This window comes from Aegilops tauschii, chromosome 4 (assembly GCF_002575655.3).
Source record: "Aegilops tauschii subsp. strangulata cultivar AL8/78 chromosome 4, Aet v6.0, whole genome shotgun sequence".
Lineage (NCBI taxonomy): Eukaryota > Viridiplantae > Streptophyta > Magnoliopsida > Poales > Poaceae > Aegilops > Aegilops tauschii.
This window is the reverse complement of record NC_053038.3, coordinates 385,916,927-385,931,878: the sequence shown is the minus strand read 5'-3', so window position 1 is coordinate 385,931,878 and position 14,952 is coordinate 385,916,927.

The following is a 14,952-nucleotide window of genomic DNA, read 5'->3' as shown; positions in this document are numbered from 1 at the left end:
TGTTTGTCGAGATCCGATGAATTGTGGGTTTATGACCTAGATTATCTATGAACAATATTTGAATCTCCTCTGAATTCTTTTATGTATGATTGGTTATCTTTGCAAGTCTCTTCGAATTATCAGTTTGGTTTGGCCTACTAGATTGATCTTTCTTGCAATGGGAGAAGTGCTTAGCTTTGGGTTCAATCTTGCGGTGCTCGATCCTAGTGACAGTAGGGGAAACGATAGGTATTGTATTGTTGCCATCGAGGATAAAAAGATGGGGTTTATATCATATTGCTTGAGCTTATCCCTCTACATCATGTCATCTTACCTAATGTGTTACTCTGTTCTTATGAACTTAATACTCTAGATGCATGCTGGATAGCGGTCGATGTGTGGAGTAATAGTAGTAGATGCAGGCAGGAGTCGTCTACTTGTCGCGGACGTGATGCCTATATACATGATCATGCCTAGATATTCTCATAATTATGCAATTTTCTATCAATTGCTCGACAGTAATTTGTTCACCCACCGTAATACTTATGCTATCTTTAGAGAAGCCACTAGTGAAACCTATGGCCCCCGGGTCTATCTTCCATCATATTAATCTCCCGTCAACAAGCTATTTCTGTCGCCGTTTATTTTGCTTTCTTTACTTTTAGTCTTTATCATAAAAATACCAAAAATATTATCTTATCATCTCTATCAGATCTCACTTTTGCAAGTGGCCATGAAGGGATTGACAACCCCTTTATCGCGTTGGTTGCAAGGTTCTTATTTGTTTGTGTAGGTACGAGGGACTTGCGTGTGGCCTCCTACTGGATTGATACCTTGGTTCTCAAAAACTGAGGGAAATACTTACGCTACTTTGCTGCATCACCCTTTCTTCTTCAAGGGAAAACCAACGCAGTGCTCAAGAGGTAGCAAGAAGGATTTCTGGCGCCGTTGCTGGGGAGTCTACGCACAAGTCAAGACATACCAAGTACCCATCACAAACTCTTATCCCTCGCATTACATTATTTGCCATTTGCCTCTCGTTTTCCTCTCCCCCACTTCACCCTCGCCGTTTTATTCGCCCTCTCTTTCCGTTCACCTCTTTTTTGCTTGCTTCTTGTTTGCTTGTGTGTTGGATTGCTTGTCACGATGGTTCAAGATAATACTAAATTGTGCGACTTTTCCAATACCAACAACAATGATTTTCTTAGCACTCCCATTGTTCCTCTTACCGATGCTGAATCTTGTGAAATAAATGCTACTTTGCTGAATCTTGTCATGAAAGATCAATTCGCTGGCCTTCCTAGTGAAGATGTCACTACCCACCTGAATAGCTCTGTTTAGTTGTGTGATATGCAAAAGAAGAAAGATGTGGACAATGATATTGTTAAATTGAAGCTATTTCCTTTTTCGCTTAGAGATCGTGCTAAAACTTGGTTTTCGTCTTTGCCTAAAAACAATATTGATTCTTGGAATAAGTGCAAAGATGCTTTTATCTCTAAGTATTTTCCTCCCGCTAAGATCATCTCTCTTAGAAACGATATTATGAACTTTAAGCAACTTTATCATGAACATGTTGAACAAGCTTGGGAGAGAATGAAATTAATGATACGTAATTGCCCTACACATGGCTTGAATTTATGGATGATTATACAAAAAATTTATGCCGGATTGAACTTTGCTTCTAGAAATCTTTTAGATTCGGCCACGGGAGGCACTTTTATGGAAATCACTTTAGGAGAAGCTACTAAACTCCTAGATAATATTATGGTCAATTATTCTCAATGGCACACTGAAAGATCTACTAGTAAAAAGGTGCATGCAATTGAAGAAATTAATGTTTTGAGTGGAAAGATGGATGAACTTATGAAATTGTTTGCTAATAAGAGTGTTTCTTCTAATCCCAATGATATGCCTTTGTCTACTTTGCTTGAGAATAATAATGAATCTATGGATGTGAATTTTGTTGGTAGGAACAATTTTGGTAACAACGCTTATAGAGGAAACTTTAATCCTAGGTCGTATCCTAGTAATTCCTCTAATAATTATGGTAATTCCTACAACAACTCTTATGAAAATTTTAATAAGATGCCCTCTGATTTTGAGACTAGTGTTAAAGAATTTATGATTTCCCAAAAGAATTTCAATGATTTGCTTGAGGAAAAATTGCCTAAGATTGATGAATTGGCTAGGAACGTGGATAGAATTTCTCTTGATGTTGGTTCTTTGAAACTTAGATCTATTCCACCTAAGCATGATATCAATGAGTCTCTCAAAGCCATGAGAATTTCCATTGACGAGTGCAAAGAAAGAACCGCTAGGATGCCTGCTAACAAAGATTGCTTTGTAAAAGCGTGTTTTTCTAGTTTTCATGATAATAAGGATGAAGATCTAAAAGTGATTGATGTGTCCCCTATTAAATATTTTTTTGCAATATGAATCTTGATAATGATGGGACTAGAGATGAGTCAACTTTAGTTAAAAGGCGTCCCAATGATTCGGAGTTTTTAGATCTTGACGCAAAATTTGGTAAAAGTGGGATGGAAGAGGTCAAAACTTTAGATAGCAATGGACCCACTATTTTGGATTTCAAGGAATTTAATTATGATAATTGTTCTTTGATAGATTGTATTTTCTTGTTGCAATCTGTGCTAAATTCTCCGCATGCTTATAGTCAAAATAAAGCTTTTACTAAACATATCGTTGATGCTTTAATGCAATCTTATGAAGAAAAGCTTGAATTGGAAGTTTCTATCCCTAGAAAACTTTATGATGAGTGGGAACCAACTATTAAAATTAAAATTAAGGATCATGAATGCTATGCTTTGTGTGATTTGGGTGCTAGTGTTTCCACAATTCCAAAGACTTTGTGTGATTTGCTAGGTTTCCGTGAATTTGATGATTGTTCTTTAAACTTGCACCTTGCGGATTCCACCATTAAAAAACCTATGGGAAGAATTAATGATGTTCTTATTGTTGCAAATAGGAATTGTGTGCCCATAGATTTCATTGTTCTTGATATAGATTGCAATCCTTCATGTCCTATTATTCTTGGTAGACCTTTCCTTAGAACGATTGGTGCAATTATTGATATGAAGGAAGGAAATATTAGATTCCAATTTCCGTTAAGGAAAGGCATGGAACACTTTCCTAGAAAGAAAATCAGATTACCTTATGAATCTATCATGAGAGCTACTTATGGATTGCCTACCAAAGATGGCAACACCTAGATCTATCCTTGCCTTTATGCCTAGCTAGGGGCGTTAAACAATAGCGCTTGTTGGGAGGCAACCCAATTCTATTTTAGTTTTTTGCTTTTTGGTTATGTTTAGGAATAAATAATCCATCCAGATTCTGTTTAGATGTGGTTTTGTGTTTTAATTAGTGTTTGTGTCAAGTAGAACCTTTGGGAAGACTTGGGGAAAGTCTTTGCGATCTTGCTGTAAAAAACAGAAACTTTAGCGCTCACGAGATTAGCTTCAACTTTTTTCTGAAGAGTGATATTTAGTTTATTCTTTTTGGAGATGATTAATAGATAAATTACTCACGTCCAGAAATCTATTTTAGAATTTTTGGAATTCCAGAAGTTTGCGTTAGTTACATATTACTACAGACTATTCTGTTTTTGACAGATTCTGTTTTTCGTGTGTTGTTTGCTTATTTTGATGAATCTATGGCTAGTAATGGAGTTTATGAACCATAGAAAAGTTGGAATACAGTAGGTTTAACACCAATATAAATAAAGAATGATTTCATTACAGTACCTTGAAGTGGTGTTTTGTTTTCTTTCGCTAACGGAGCTCACAAGATTTTCTGTTAAGTTTTGTGTTGTGAAGTTTTCAAGTTTTGGGTACAGATTTGATGGATTATGGAACAAGGAGTGGCAAGAGCCTAAGCTTGGGGATGCCCAAGGCACCCCAAGGTAAAATCTAAGGACAACCCAAAAAGCCTAAGCTTGGGGATGCCCCGGAAGGCATCCCCTCTTTTGTCTTCGTCCATCGGTAACTTTACTTGGAGCTATATTTTTATTCACCACATGATATGTGTTTTTCTTGGAGCGTCTTGTATGATTTGAGTATTTGCTTTTTAGTTCACCACAATCATCCTTGCTGTACACACCTTTTGAGAGAGACGCACATTATTCGGAATTTATTAGAATACTCTATGTGCTTCACTTATATCTTTTGAGCTAAACAATTTTGCTCTAGGGCTTCACTTATATCTTTTAGAGCACGGTGGTGGTTATATTTTATAGAAATTATTGATCTCTCATGCTTCACTTATATTATTTTGAGAGTCCTTTAGAACAGCATGGTAGTTTACAAAGTGCATTGAATAGTAAGAGAAGTTTGATACTTGATAAGTTGTTTTGAGATATAAAGGTGGTAATATTAGAGGTGTGCTAGTTGAGTAATTGTGAAATTGAGAAATACTTGTGTTGAAGTTTGCAAGTCCCGTAGCATGCACGTATGGTAAACGTTGTGTGGCAAATTTGAAGCATGAGGTGTTCTTTGATTGATTTCCTTATGAGTGGCGGTCGGGGACGAGCGATGGTCTTTTCCTACCAATCTATCCCCCTAGGAGCATGCGCGTAGTGCTTGGTTTTGATGACTTGTAGATTTTTGCAATAAGTATGTGAGTTCTTTTTGACTAATGTTGAGTCCATGGATTATACGCACTCTCACCCTTCCATCATTGCTAGCCTCTTCGGTACGACGCATTGCCCTTTCTCACCTTGAGAGTGGGTGCAAAATTCGCCGATGCATCCAAACCCCGTGATATGATACGCTCTATCACACATAAACCTCCTTATATCTTCCTCAAAACAGCCACCATACCTACCCATTATGGAATTTCCATAGCCATTTAGAGATATATTGCCATGCAACTTTCCACCGTTCCATTTATTATGACACGCATCATCATTGTCATATTGCTTTGCATGATCATGTAGTTGACATCGTATTTGTGGCAAAGCCACCTTTATAATTCTTTCATACATGTCACTCTTGATTCATTGCATATCCCGGTACACTGCCGGAGGCATTCACATAGAGTCATATTTTGTTCTAAGTATTGAGTTGTAATCTTTGAGTTGTAAGTAAATAAAAGTGTGATGATCATCATTATTAGAGCATTGTCCCAAGTGAGGAAAGGATGATGGAGACTATGATTCCCCCACAAGTCGGGATGAGACTCCGGACGAAAAAAGAAAGAAAGACAGAAAAGAGGCCAAAAAAGAGAGAGAAGAATGCCCAAATAAAAAAAGAAAAAAATGAGAGAAAAAGAGAGAAGGGACAATGTTACTATCCTTTTACCACACTTGTGCTTCAAAATAGCACCATGTCTCCTATTTTGTCACTTTCATATACTAGTGGGAACTTTACATTATAGAACTTGGCTTGTATATTCCAACAATGGGCTTCCTCAAATGTCCTAGGTCTTCGTGAGCAAGCAAGTTGAATGCACACCCACTTAGTTTATTTTGTTGAGCTTTCATATACTCATAGCTCTAGTGCATCCGTTGCATGGCAATCCCTACTCCTTGCATTGACATCAATTGATGGGCATCTCCATAGCCTGTTGATTAGCCGCGTCAATGTGAGACTTTCTCCTTTTTTGTCTTCTCACACAACCTCAATCATTATATTCTATTCCACCCATAGTGCTATGTCCATGGCTCGCGCTCATATATTGCGTAAAAGTTGAAAGAGTTTGAAAAGGCTAAGTATGAAACAATTGCTTGGCTTGTCATCGGGGTTGTGCAAGATGAGAGCATTTTGTGTGACGAAAATGAAGCATAGCCAAACTATATGATTTTGTAGGGATAAGCTTTCTTTGACTATGTTATTTTGATAAGACATAATTGATTGGCCAGCATGCTTAAAGTATTATTATTTTTATGTAAACATTAAACTTTTATCTCGAATCTTTCCTGAACATTCATGCCACAATAAAGAAAATTACATTGAGAAATATGCTAGGTAGCATTCCACATGAAAAATTCTGTTTTTATCATTTACCTACTGAAGGACGAGCAGGAATTAAGCTTGGGGATGCTTGATACGTCTCCAACGTATCTATAATTTTTGATTGTTCCATGCTATTATATATTCTGTTTTGGATGTTTAATGGGCTTATTTATAAAATTTTATACTATTTTTGGGACCAACCTATTAACCCAAGGCCCAATGAAAATTGCTGTTTTTTTGCCTATTTCAGTGTTTCGCAGAAAAGGAATATCAAATGGAGTCCAAACGGAATGAAACCTTCGGGAGAGTTATTTTTGGAACAAACATGATCCAGAGGACTTGGAGTGGACGTCAAGAAATCACCGAGGAGGCCACGAGGCAGGGGCGCGCCTACCCCCCTGGGCGCGCCCTCCACCCTCGTGGGCCCCTCGTGGCTCCACCGACCTACTTCTTCCTCCTATATATACCTACGTACCCTGAAACCATCGAGGAGCACCACGAAAACCTAATTCCACTGCCGCAACATTTTGTACCCGTGAGATCCCATCTTGGGGCCTTTCCCGGCGCTCTGCCGCAGGGGGCATCGATCACGGAGGGCTTCTACATCAACACCATAGCCTCTCCCATGATGTGTGAGTAGTTTACCACAGACCTTCGGGTCCATAGTTATTAGCTAGATGGCTTCTTCTCTCTCTTTGGATCTCAATACAAAGTTCTCCTCGATCTTCTTGGAGATCTATTTGATGTAACTCTTTTTGCGGTGTGTTTGTCGAGATCCGATGAATTGTGGGTTTATGATCAAGATTATCTATGAACAATATTTGAATCTTCTCTGAATTCTTTTATGTATGATTGGTTATCTTTGCAAGTCTCTTCGAATTATCAGTTTGGTTTGGCCTACTAGATTGATCTTTCTTGCAATGGGAGAAGTGCTTAGCTTTGGGTTCAATCATGCGGTGCTCGATCCCAGTGATAGTAGGGGAAACGACACGTATTATATTGTCGCCATCGGGGATAAAAAGATGGGGTTTATATCATATTGCTTGAGTTTATCCCTCTACATCATGCCATCTTACCTAATGTGTTACTCTGTTCTTATGAACTTAATACTCTAGATGCATGCTGGATAGCGGTCGATGTGTAGAGTAATAGTAGTAGATGCAGGCAGGAGTCGGTCTACTTGTCGCAGACATGATGCCTATATACATGATCATGCCTAGATATTCTCATAATTATGCACTTTTCTATCAATTGCTCGACGGTAATTTGTTCACCCACCGTATACTTATGTTATCTTGAGAGAAGCCACTAGTGAAACCTATGGCCCCCTGGTCTATCTTCCATCATATTAATCTCCCGTCAACAAGCTATTTCTGTTGCCGTTTATTTTTCTTTCTTTACTTTTAGTCTTTATCATAAAAATACCAAAAATATTATCTTATCATCTCTATCAGATCTCACCTTTGCAAGTGGCCGTGAAGGGATTGACAACCCCTTTATCGCGTTGGTTGCAAGGTTCTTATTTGTTTGTGTAGGTACGAGGGACTTGCGTGTGGCCTCCTACTGGATTGATACCTTGGTTCTCAACAACTTAGGGAAATACTTACGCTACTTTGCTGCATCACCCTTTCCTCTTCAAGGGAAAACCAACATAGTGCTCAAGAGGTAGCAAAGATCACCATGACTCTTGAATAAGGTATGAGACAAGAATAAAAGATAGGCCCTTCGCAGGGGGAAGCAGAGGTTGTCATGTGTTTTTGTGGTTGGATGCACAAAATCTTAATGTGAAAGAACATCACTTTATATTGCCACTTGTGATATGGACCTTTATTATGCAGTCCATCACTTTTATTTCTTCCACATCACAAGATCATATAAAGCTTATTTTCTCCACACTAATAAATCATACATATTTAGAGAGCAATTTTTATTGCATGCAACAATGACAACTTACTTGAAGGATCTTACTCAATCCTTAGGTAGGTATGGTGGACTCTCATGGCAAAACTGGTTTAAGGGATGTTTGGAAGCACAAGTAGTATTTCTACTTGGTGCAAAGAATTTGGCTAGCATGAGGGAGAAAGGCAAGCTCAACATGTTGGATGATCCATGACAATATACTTTATTTCGGATATAAGAAAACATAACCCATTACGTTGTCTTCCTTGTCCAACATCAACTCTTTAACATGTCATATTTTAAAGAGTGCTCACAATCATAAAATATGTCATATTTATATGTGAAAACCTCTCTTTCTTTATTACTTCCTATTAATTGCAACGATGACCAAAACTATGTTTGTCAACTCTCAACAACTTTTATTCATCATACTCTTTATATGTGAAGTCATTGCTCTCCATAAGATCCATATGATCTCTTTTATTTCTTTTTATTCTTTCTTTTTCTTTAATTCCCTCAAGATCATAGCAAGATAAACAAGCCCTTGACTCAACACTAATCTTTATTATATATAGCTCACAGACTCGATTACATAGAAGGATCATAAGGCAAAACTCAAAAATAAATCATACTAAAATTTTATTCTACTAGATAAAGATATTACTAAAAGGATCGAACTAAGAAAATCAGTAAAGATAGGAGTGTGATGGTGATACGATACCGGGGCACCTCCCCCAAGCTTGGCAGTTGCCAAGGGGAGTGCCCATACCCATGTATTTAAGTCTCTTTCCTCGGAGGTGGTGATGATGGAGTTGTTAATGATGTGGGCTTGTCGTCCATCTTCCAAGGCATAGGCTCACCATCATAGAAGGATGATCGAGTCTCCGGGATCCTCAAATCTGCAGCCAAACTCATCCTCTTGAATCTATATTCATACTCACAGGTTTGGTTTTGCAGGTCATATATTTGGGCTTGGAGGTGCTCGATTTTCTCGTGAAGCTTGAAGATGGCCTCCCCAATGTTCTTGGCGTCCAGCTTGTGGTTGTTGGTGAACTCCGTGATCATTATGTGATTGGCGTCGAGTCCACGTTCCACCATCTCCTGGCACTTGAAAACTTGTTGCTCCATTGCCTCGAGCCTTATCTCCACGCTTCCGGTCCTCCTTGGTCCTTCAACATCGCGGATGTGCAGCAACCCCTCACTCATCTCAATGGTTTGAGGATGTTGCAGCACTTCCGCGAGGTAAGGGTTGATGACCTTCTCGAAGAACTTGTCCTTGGGGGCACTTGGAGACGTCATGGTGATCTAGATCTGTCAAAAAAACAGCTCGAAACAAAAACAGAGGATATTTGCGTGGTACGGTGGTCAAAACCTTCGGGAGATTATATAATGAATTTTTACCGACCAAAAGAAGTATCGTGCAAGAAAACAGAGTCTGGAGAGCACACAAGGTGCCCACAAGGCAGGGGGGCGCCCAGGGGGTAGGGCGCGCCCTCCACCCTCATGGATGCCTCGTGTCCTTTCCGGACTGCTTCTTATTTTCCTATTTTCTTAAATATTCCAAAACGGAGAAAAAATACCATTAGAACTGTTTTGGAGTCGGTTTACTTACCTTACCACATACCTATTCCTTTTCAGAGTTTGGAACGTTCTGGAAAGTGTCCCTTATGTATTCCTCTGGGGTTACGGTTTCTATAACATTGGTTTCAACATTTATAGGATCACCTGAGATATAATGTTTGGTTCTTTGACCGTTCACCACCCTCGGATTTGTGCCTTCGAAGTTGTTGATTTTTATGGCACCGGAACGATAGATCTCTTCAATAACGTAAGGCCCTTCCCATTTAGAGAGAAGTTTTCCTGCAAAAAATCTTAAACGAGAGTTGAATAGTAACACATAATCACCTACATTAAACTCACGTTTTTGTATCCTTTTGTCATGCCATCTTTTAACCTTTTCTTTAAACAGTTTGGCATTCTCATAGGCTTGTGTTCTCCATTCATCAAGTGAGCTAATGTCAAATAGTCTCTTCTCACCGGCAAGTTTGAAATCATAATTGAGCTCTTTAATGGCCCAATATGCCTTATGTTCTAGTTCGAGAGGTAAGTAACATGATTTTCCATAAACCATCTTATACGGAGACATACCCATAGGGTTTTTATATGCAGTTCTATAGGCCCATAATGCATCATCAAGTTTCTTGGACCAATTCTTTCTAGATCTATTGACAGTCTTTTGCGAAATTAATTTGAGCTCTCTATTACTTAGTTCTACCTGGCCACTAGACTGTGGGTGATATGGAGATGCAATTCTATGATTAACATCATACTTAGCAAGCATTTTACGAAAAGCACCATGAATAAAATGTGAACCACCATCAGTCATTAATTATCTAGGGACCCCAAACCTCGGAAAATAACTTCTTTGAGCATCTTAATAGAGGTGTTATGATCAGCACTGCTAGTTGGAATAGCTTCTACCCACTTAGTAACGTAATCAACAGCAACTAAAATATGTGTATACCCATTAGAGGAAGGAAACGGTCCCATATAATCAAAGCCCCAGACATCAAATGGTTCAATAACAAGTGAATAATTCATAGGCATTTCTTGATGTGTACTAATATTACCAATTCTTTGACATTCATCACAAGACAAGACAAACTTACGGGCATCTTTGAAGAGAGTAGGCCCATAAAAACTGGATTGCAATACCTTATGTGCAGTTCTATCTCCAGTGTGGTGTCCTCCATAAGCCTCGGAGTGACACTTGCGTAGGATATGTTCATGTTCATGCTCAGGTATACAACGTCTAATAACACCATCTACTCATTCTTTATAAAGATGTGGGTCATCTCAGAAGTAATGTCTTAAATCATAGAAAAACTTTTTCTTTTGCTGGTATGTGAAACTAGGTGGTATAAATTTAGCAACAATGTAATTAGCATAATCAGCATACCATGGAGCAGTACGAGAAGCATTTATGACAGCTAATTGTTCATCAGGGAAGCTATCATCAATAGGTAGTGGGTCATCAAGAACATTCTCTAACCTAGACAAGTTGTCTGCAACGGGGTTCTCAGCTCCCTTTCTATCAATAATATGCAAATCAAATTCTTGTAGTAGGAGAACCCATCTAATAAGTCTAGGTTTAGCATCTTTCTTTTCCATAAGATATTTAATAGCAGCATGATCAGTGTGAACAGTTACTTTGGAATCAACAATATAAGGCCTGAACTTATCACAAGCAAATACAACCGCTAAAAATTCTTTTTCAGTAGTAGCATAATTTCTCTGGGCAATGTCTAGAGTTTTACTAGCATATTGAATAACATTTAATTTCTTATCAACTCTTTGTCCTAGAACAGCACCTACAGCATAATCACTAGCATCACACATAATTTCAAAGGGTAAATTCCAATCAGGTGGCTGAACAATAGGTGCAGAAATCAATGCTTTCTTAAGTATTTCAAATGCTTCTACGCAATCATCATCAAAGACAAAAGGAATATCTTTTTGTAAGAGATTAGTCAGAGGCCTAGAAATTTTTGAGAAGTCTTTAATGAACCTCCTATAAAAACCGGCGTGACCAAGGAAACTTCTTATACCTTTAATGTCCTTGGGACATGGCATCTTTTCAATAGTATCAACTTTAGCTTTATCAACTTCAATACCTCTTTCAGAAATTTTATGCCCCAAGACAATACCTTCATTAACCATAAAGTGGCACTTCTCCCAATTCAAGACAAGATTAGTTTCTTCACATCTCTGCAAAACTTGATCAAGGTTGCTCAAGCAATCATCAAAAGAAGTTCCATATACTGAGAAATCATCCATGAAAACCTCGACAATCTTTTCACAAAAATCAAAGGATATAGCCATCATGCATCTTTGAAAGGTAGCAGGTGCATTACAGAAACCAAAAGGCATACGTCTATAAGCAAAAGTTACCGAAAGGGCAAGTAAAAGTGGTCTTTTCTTGATCCTCTTTTGACACAGGTATTTGAGAGAAACCAGAATAACCATCTAGAAAGCAAAAATGTGTATGTTTGGATAATCTTTCTAGCATTTGATCAATAAAGGCCAAAGGGTAATGATCCTTTTTAGTAGCTTTATTTAATTTGCGGAAATCAATTACCATCCTATAACCTGTAACAATTCTTTGTGGGATCAATTCATCTTTATCATTAGGAACAACAGTAATACCTCGTTTCTTAGGGACACAATGGACAGGGCTTACCCACTGACTATCAGCAACGGGATAAATTATACCTGCCTCCAGAAGCTTTAGTATTTCTTTTCTTACCACTTCTTTCACCTTAGGATTTAACCGTCGTTGGTGATCAACAACTGGTTTAGTGTCTTTCTCCAATTTTATTTTGTGTTGGCATAAAGTGGGACTAATGCCCTTAAGATCATCAAGAGTATATCCAATAGCAGCACGGTGCTTCTTCAGTGTTTTCAATAATTTCTTTTCTTCATGCTCTGAAAGGTTAGCATTAATAATAACAAGATATATCTTTTTCTCATCCAGATAAGCATATTTAAGAGTATCAGGTAATGGTTTAAGCTCAAACACAGGATCACCCTTGGGTGGAGGAGGATCCCCTAGGATTTCAACAGGCAAGTTGTGTTTCAAAATAGGTCCCTATTTAAAGAATACTTCATCTATTTCCCTTCTTTCATTCATAAACATATCATTTTCATGGTCTAGCAAATATTATTCTAAAGGATCATTAGGAGGAACGACAATAGAAGCAAGACCAACAATTTCATCTTTACTAGGCAATTCCTCATCACGGGGTTGTCTACGAAATTTAGCAAAATTAAACTCATGAGACATATCACCCAAACCAATAGTAACAACATCCTTTTCGCAATCTATCCTAGCATTAACAGTATTCAAGAAGGCTCTACCAAATATAATGGGACAAAAGTTATCTTGTGGGGAACCAAGAACAAGAAAATCAACAGGATATTTAACTTTCCCACACAAGACTTCAACATCTCTAACAATCCCAACTGGTGAAATAGTATCTCTATTATCAAGCTTAATTGTAACATCAATTTCTTCTATCTGAGCAGGTGCAATATCATGCATAATTTCTTTGTATAAGGAATGGGGTATTGCACTTGCACTAGCACCCATATCACATAAGCCATGATAACAATGATCTCCTATTTTAACAGAAATAACAGGCATGCCTACAACAGGTCTATGTTTATTTTTAGTATCGGGTCTAGCAATTCTAGCAGCTTCCTCACAGAAGTAAATAACATGCCCATCAATATTATCTGCCGAGAGATCTTTAACCATAGCAATACTAGGTTCAACTTTAATTTGCTCAGGGGGTTTGGGTGTCTTAATATTACTTTTGTTGACCATAGTTGAATCTTTAGCATGATCCTTTATTCTAACAGGGAAAGGTGGTTTCTCAATATAAGCAGTAGGAACTACAGGATCATTATAAGTGATAGTCTTTTCTTCAACTTTAATAGGTGCAACTACTTTTACTTCAATGGGAGGATTATATTTAAACCACTTCTCCTTAGGGAGATCAACATGAGTAGCAAAGGATTCACAAAAAGAAGCTACTATCTCAGAGTCAAGTCCATATTTAGTGCTAAATTCACGGAAAACATCGGTATCCATAAAAGATTTAACACAATCAAACTTAGGTGTTATACCTGACTCCTTAACTTCGTCGAGATCCCAATCTTCAGAGTTGTGTTTAATTCTTTCCAATAAATCCCATTTGAATTCAGTAGTCTTCATCATGAAAGAACCAGTACAAGAAGTATCAAGCATGGAGCGATTATTGAGAGAAAGACGAGCATAAAATTTTTGAATAATAATTTCTCTTGAGAGCTCATAATTGGGGCATAATATAACATTGACTTAAGCCTCCCCCAAGCTTGAGCGATGCTTTCTCCTTCGCGAGGCCAAAAATTATATATATAATTGCGATCACGATGAACAAGATGCATAGGATAAAACTTTTGATGAAATTCCAATTTCAATCGGTTGTAGTTCCATGATCCCATATCATCACATAGCCTAAACCATGTCAATGCCTTTCCCTTCAAAGATAAAGAGAATACCTTCTTCTTGATAACATCATCGGGCATACCTGCAAGCTTAAATAATCCACAAACTTCATCCACATAGATTAGGTGCAAATCGGGATGTCATGTTCCGTCTCCTGTAAAAGGATTAGCTAGCAGTTTCTCTATCATACCCGAAGGAATTTCAAAGTAAACATTTTCAGTAGGTTTAGTAGGTTGAGGAGAAACTCTTTGCTCTACTGGTCGGGGTGAAGATACCCCAAACAAGCCCCTCAAAGGATTATGTTCCATAGTAACAAGTGACAATAAATTTCAGCACACTATATAAATTTTTCCTTACCAAATTCCACTTACCAAAGGCGCTTCACTCCCCGACAACGGCGCTAGAAAGGAGTCTTGATGACCCACAAGTGTAGGGGATCTATCGTAGTCCTTTCGATAAGTAAGAGTGTCGAACCCAACGAGGAGCAAAAGGAAATGACAAGTGATTTTCAGTAAGGTATTCTCTGCAAGCACTGAAATTATCGGTAACAAATAGTTTTGGGATAAGGTAATTTGTAACGGGTAACAAGTAATGAAAGTAAATAAGGTGCAGCAAGATGGCCCAATCCTTTTTGTATCAAAGGACAAGCCTGGACAAACTCTTATATGGAGAAAAGCGCTCCCGAGGACACATGGGAATTATCGTCAAGCTAGTTTTCATCACGCTCATATGATTCGCGTTCGTTACTTTGATAATTTGGTATGTGGGTGGACCGGTGCTTGGGTGCTGCCCTTTCTTGGACAAGAATCCCACTCATGATTAACCCCTATTGCAAGCATCCGCAACTATAAAAGAAGTATTAAGGTAAACCTAACCATAGCATGAAACATATGGATCCAAATCAGCCCCTTACGAAGCAACTCATAAACTAGGGTTTAAGCTTCTGTCACTCTAGCAACCCATCATCTACTTATTACTTCTCAATGCCTTCCTCTAGGCCCAAACAATGGTGAAGTGTCATGTAGTCGACGTTCACATAACACCACTAGAGGAAAT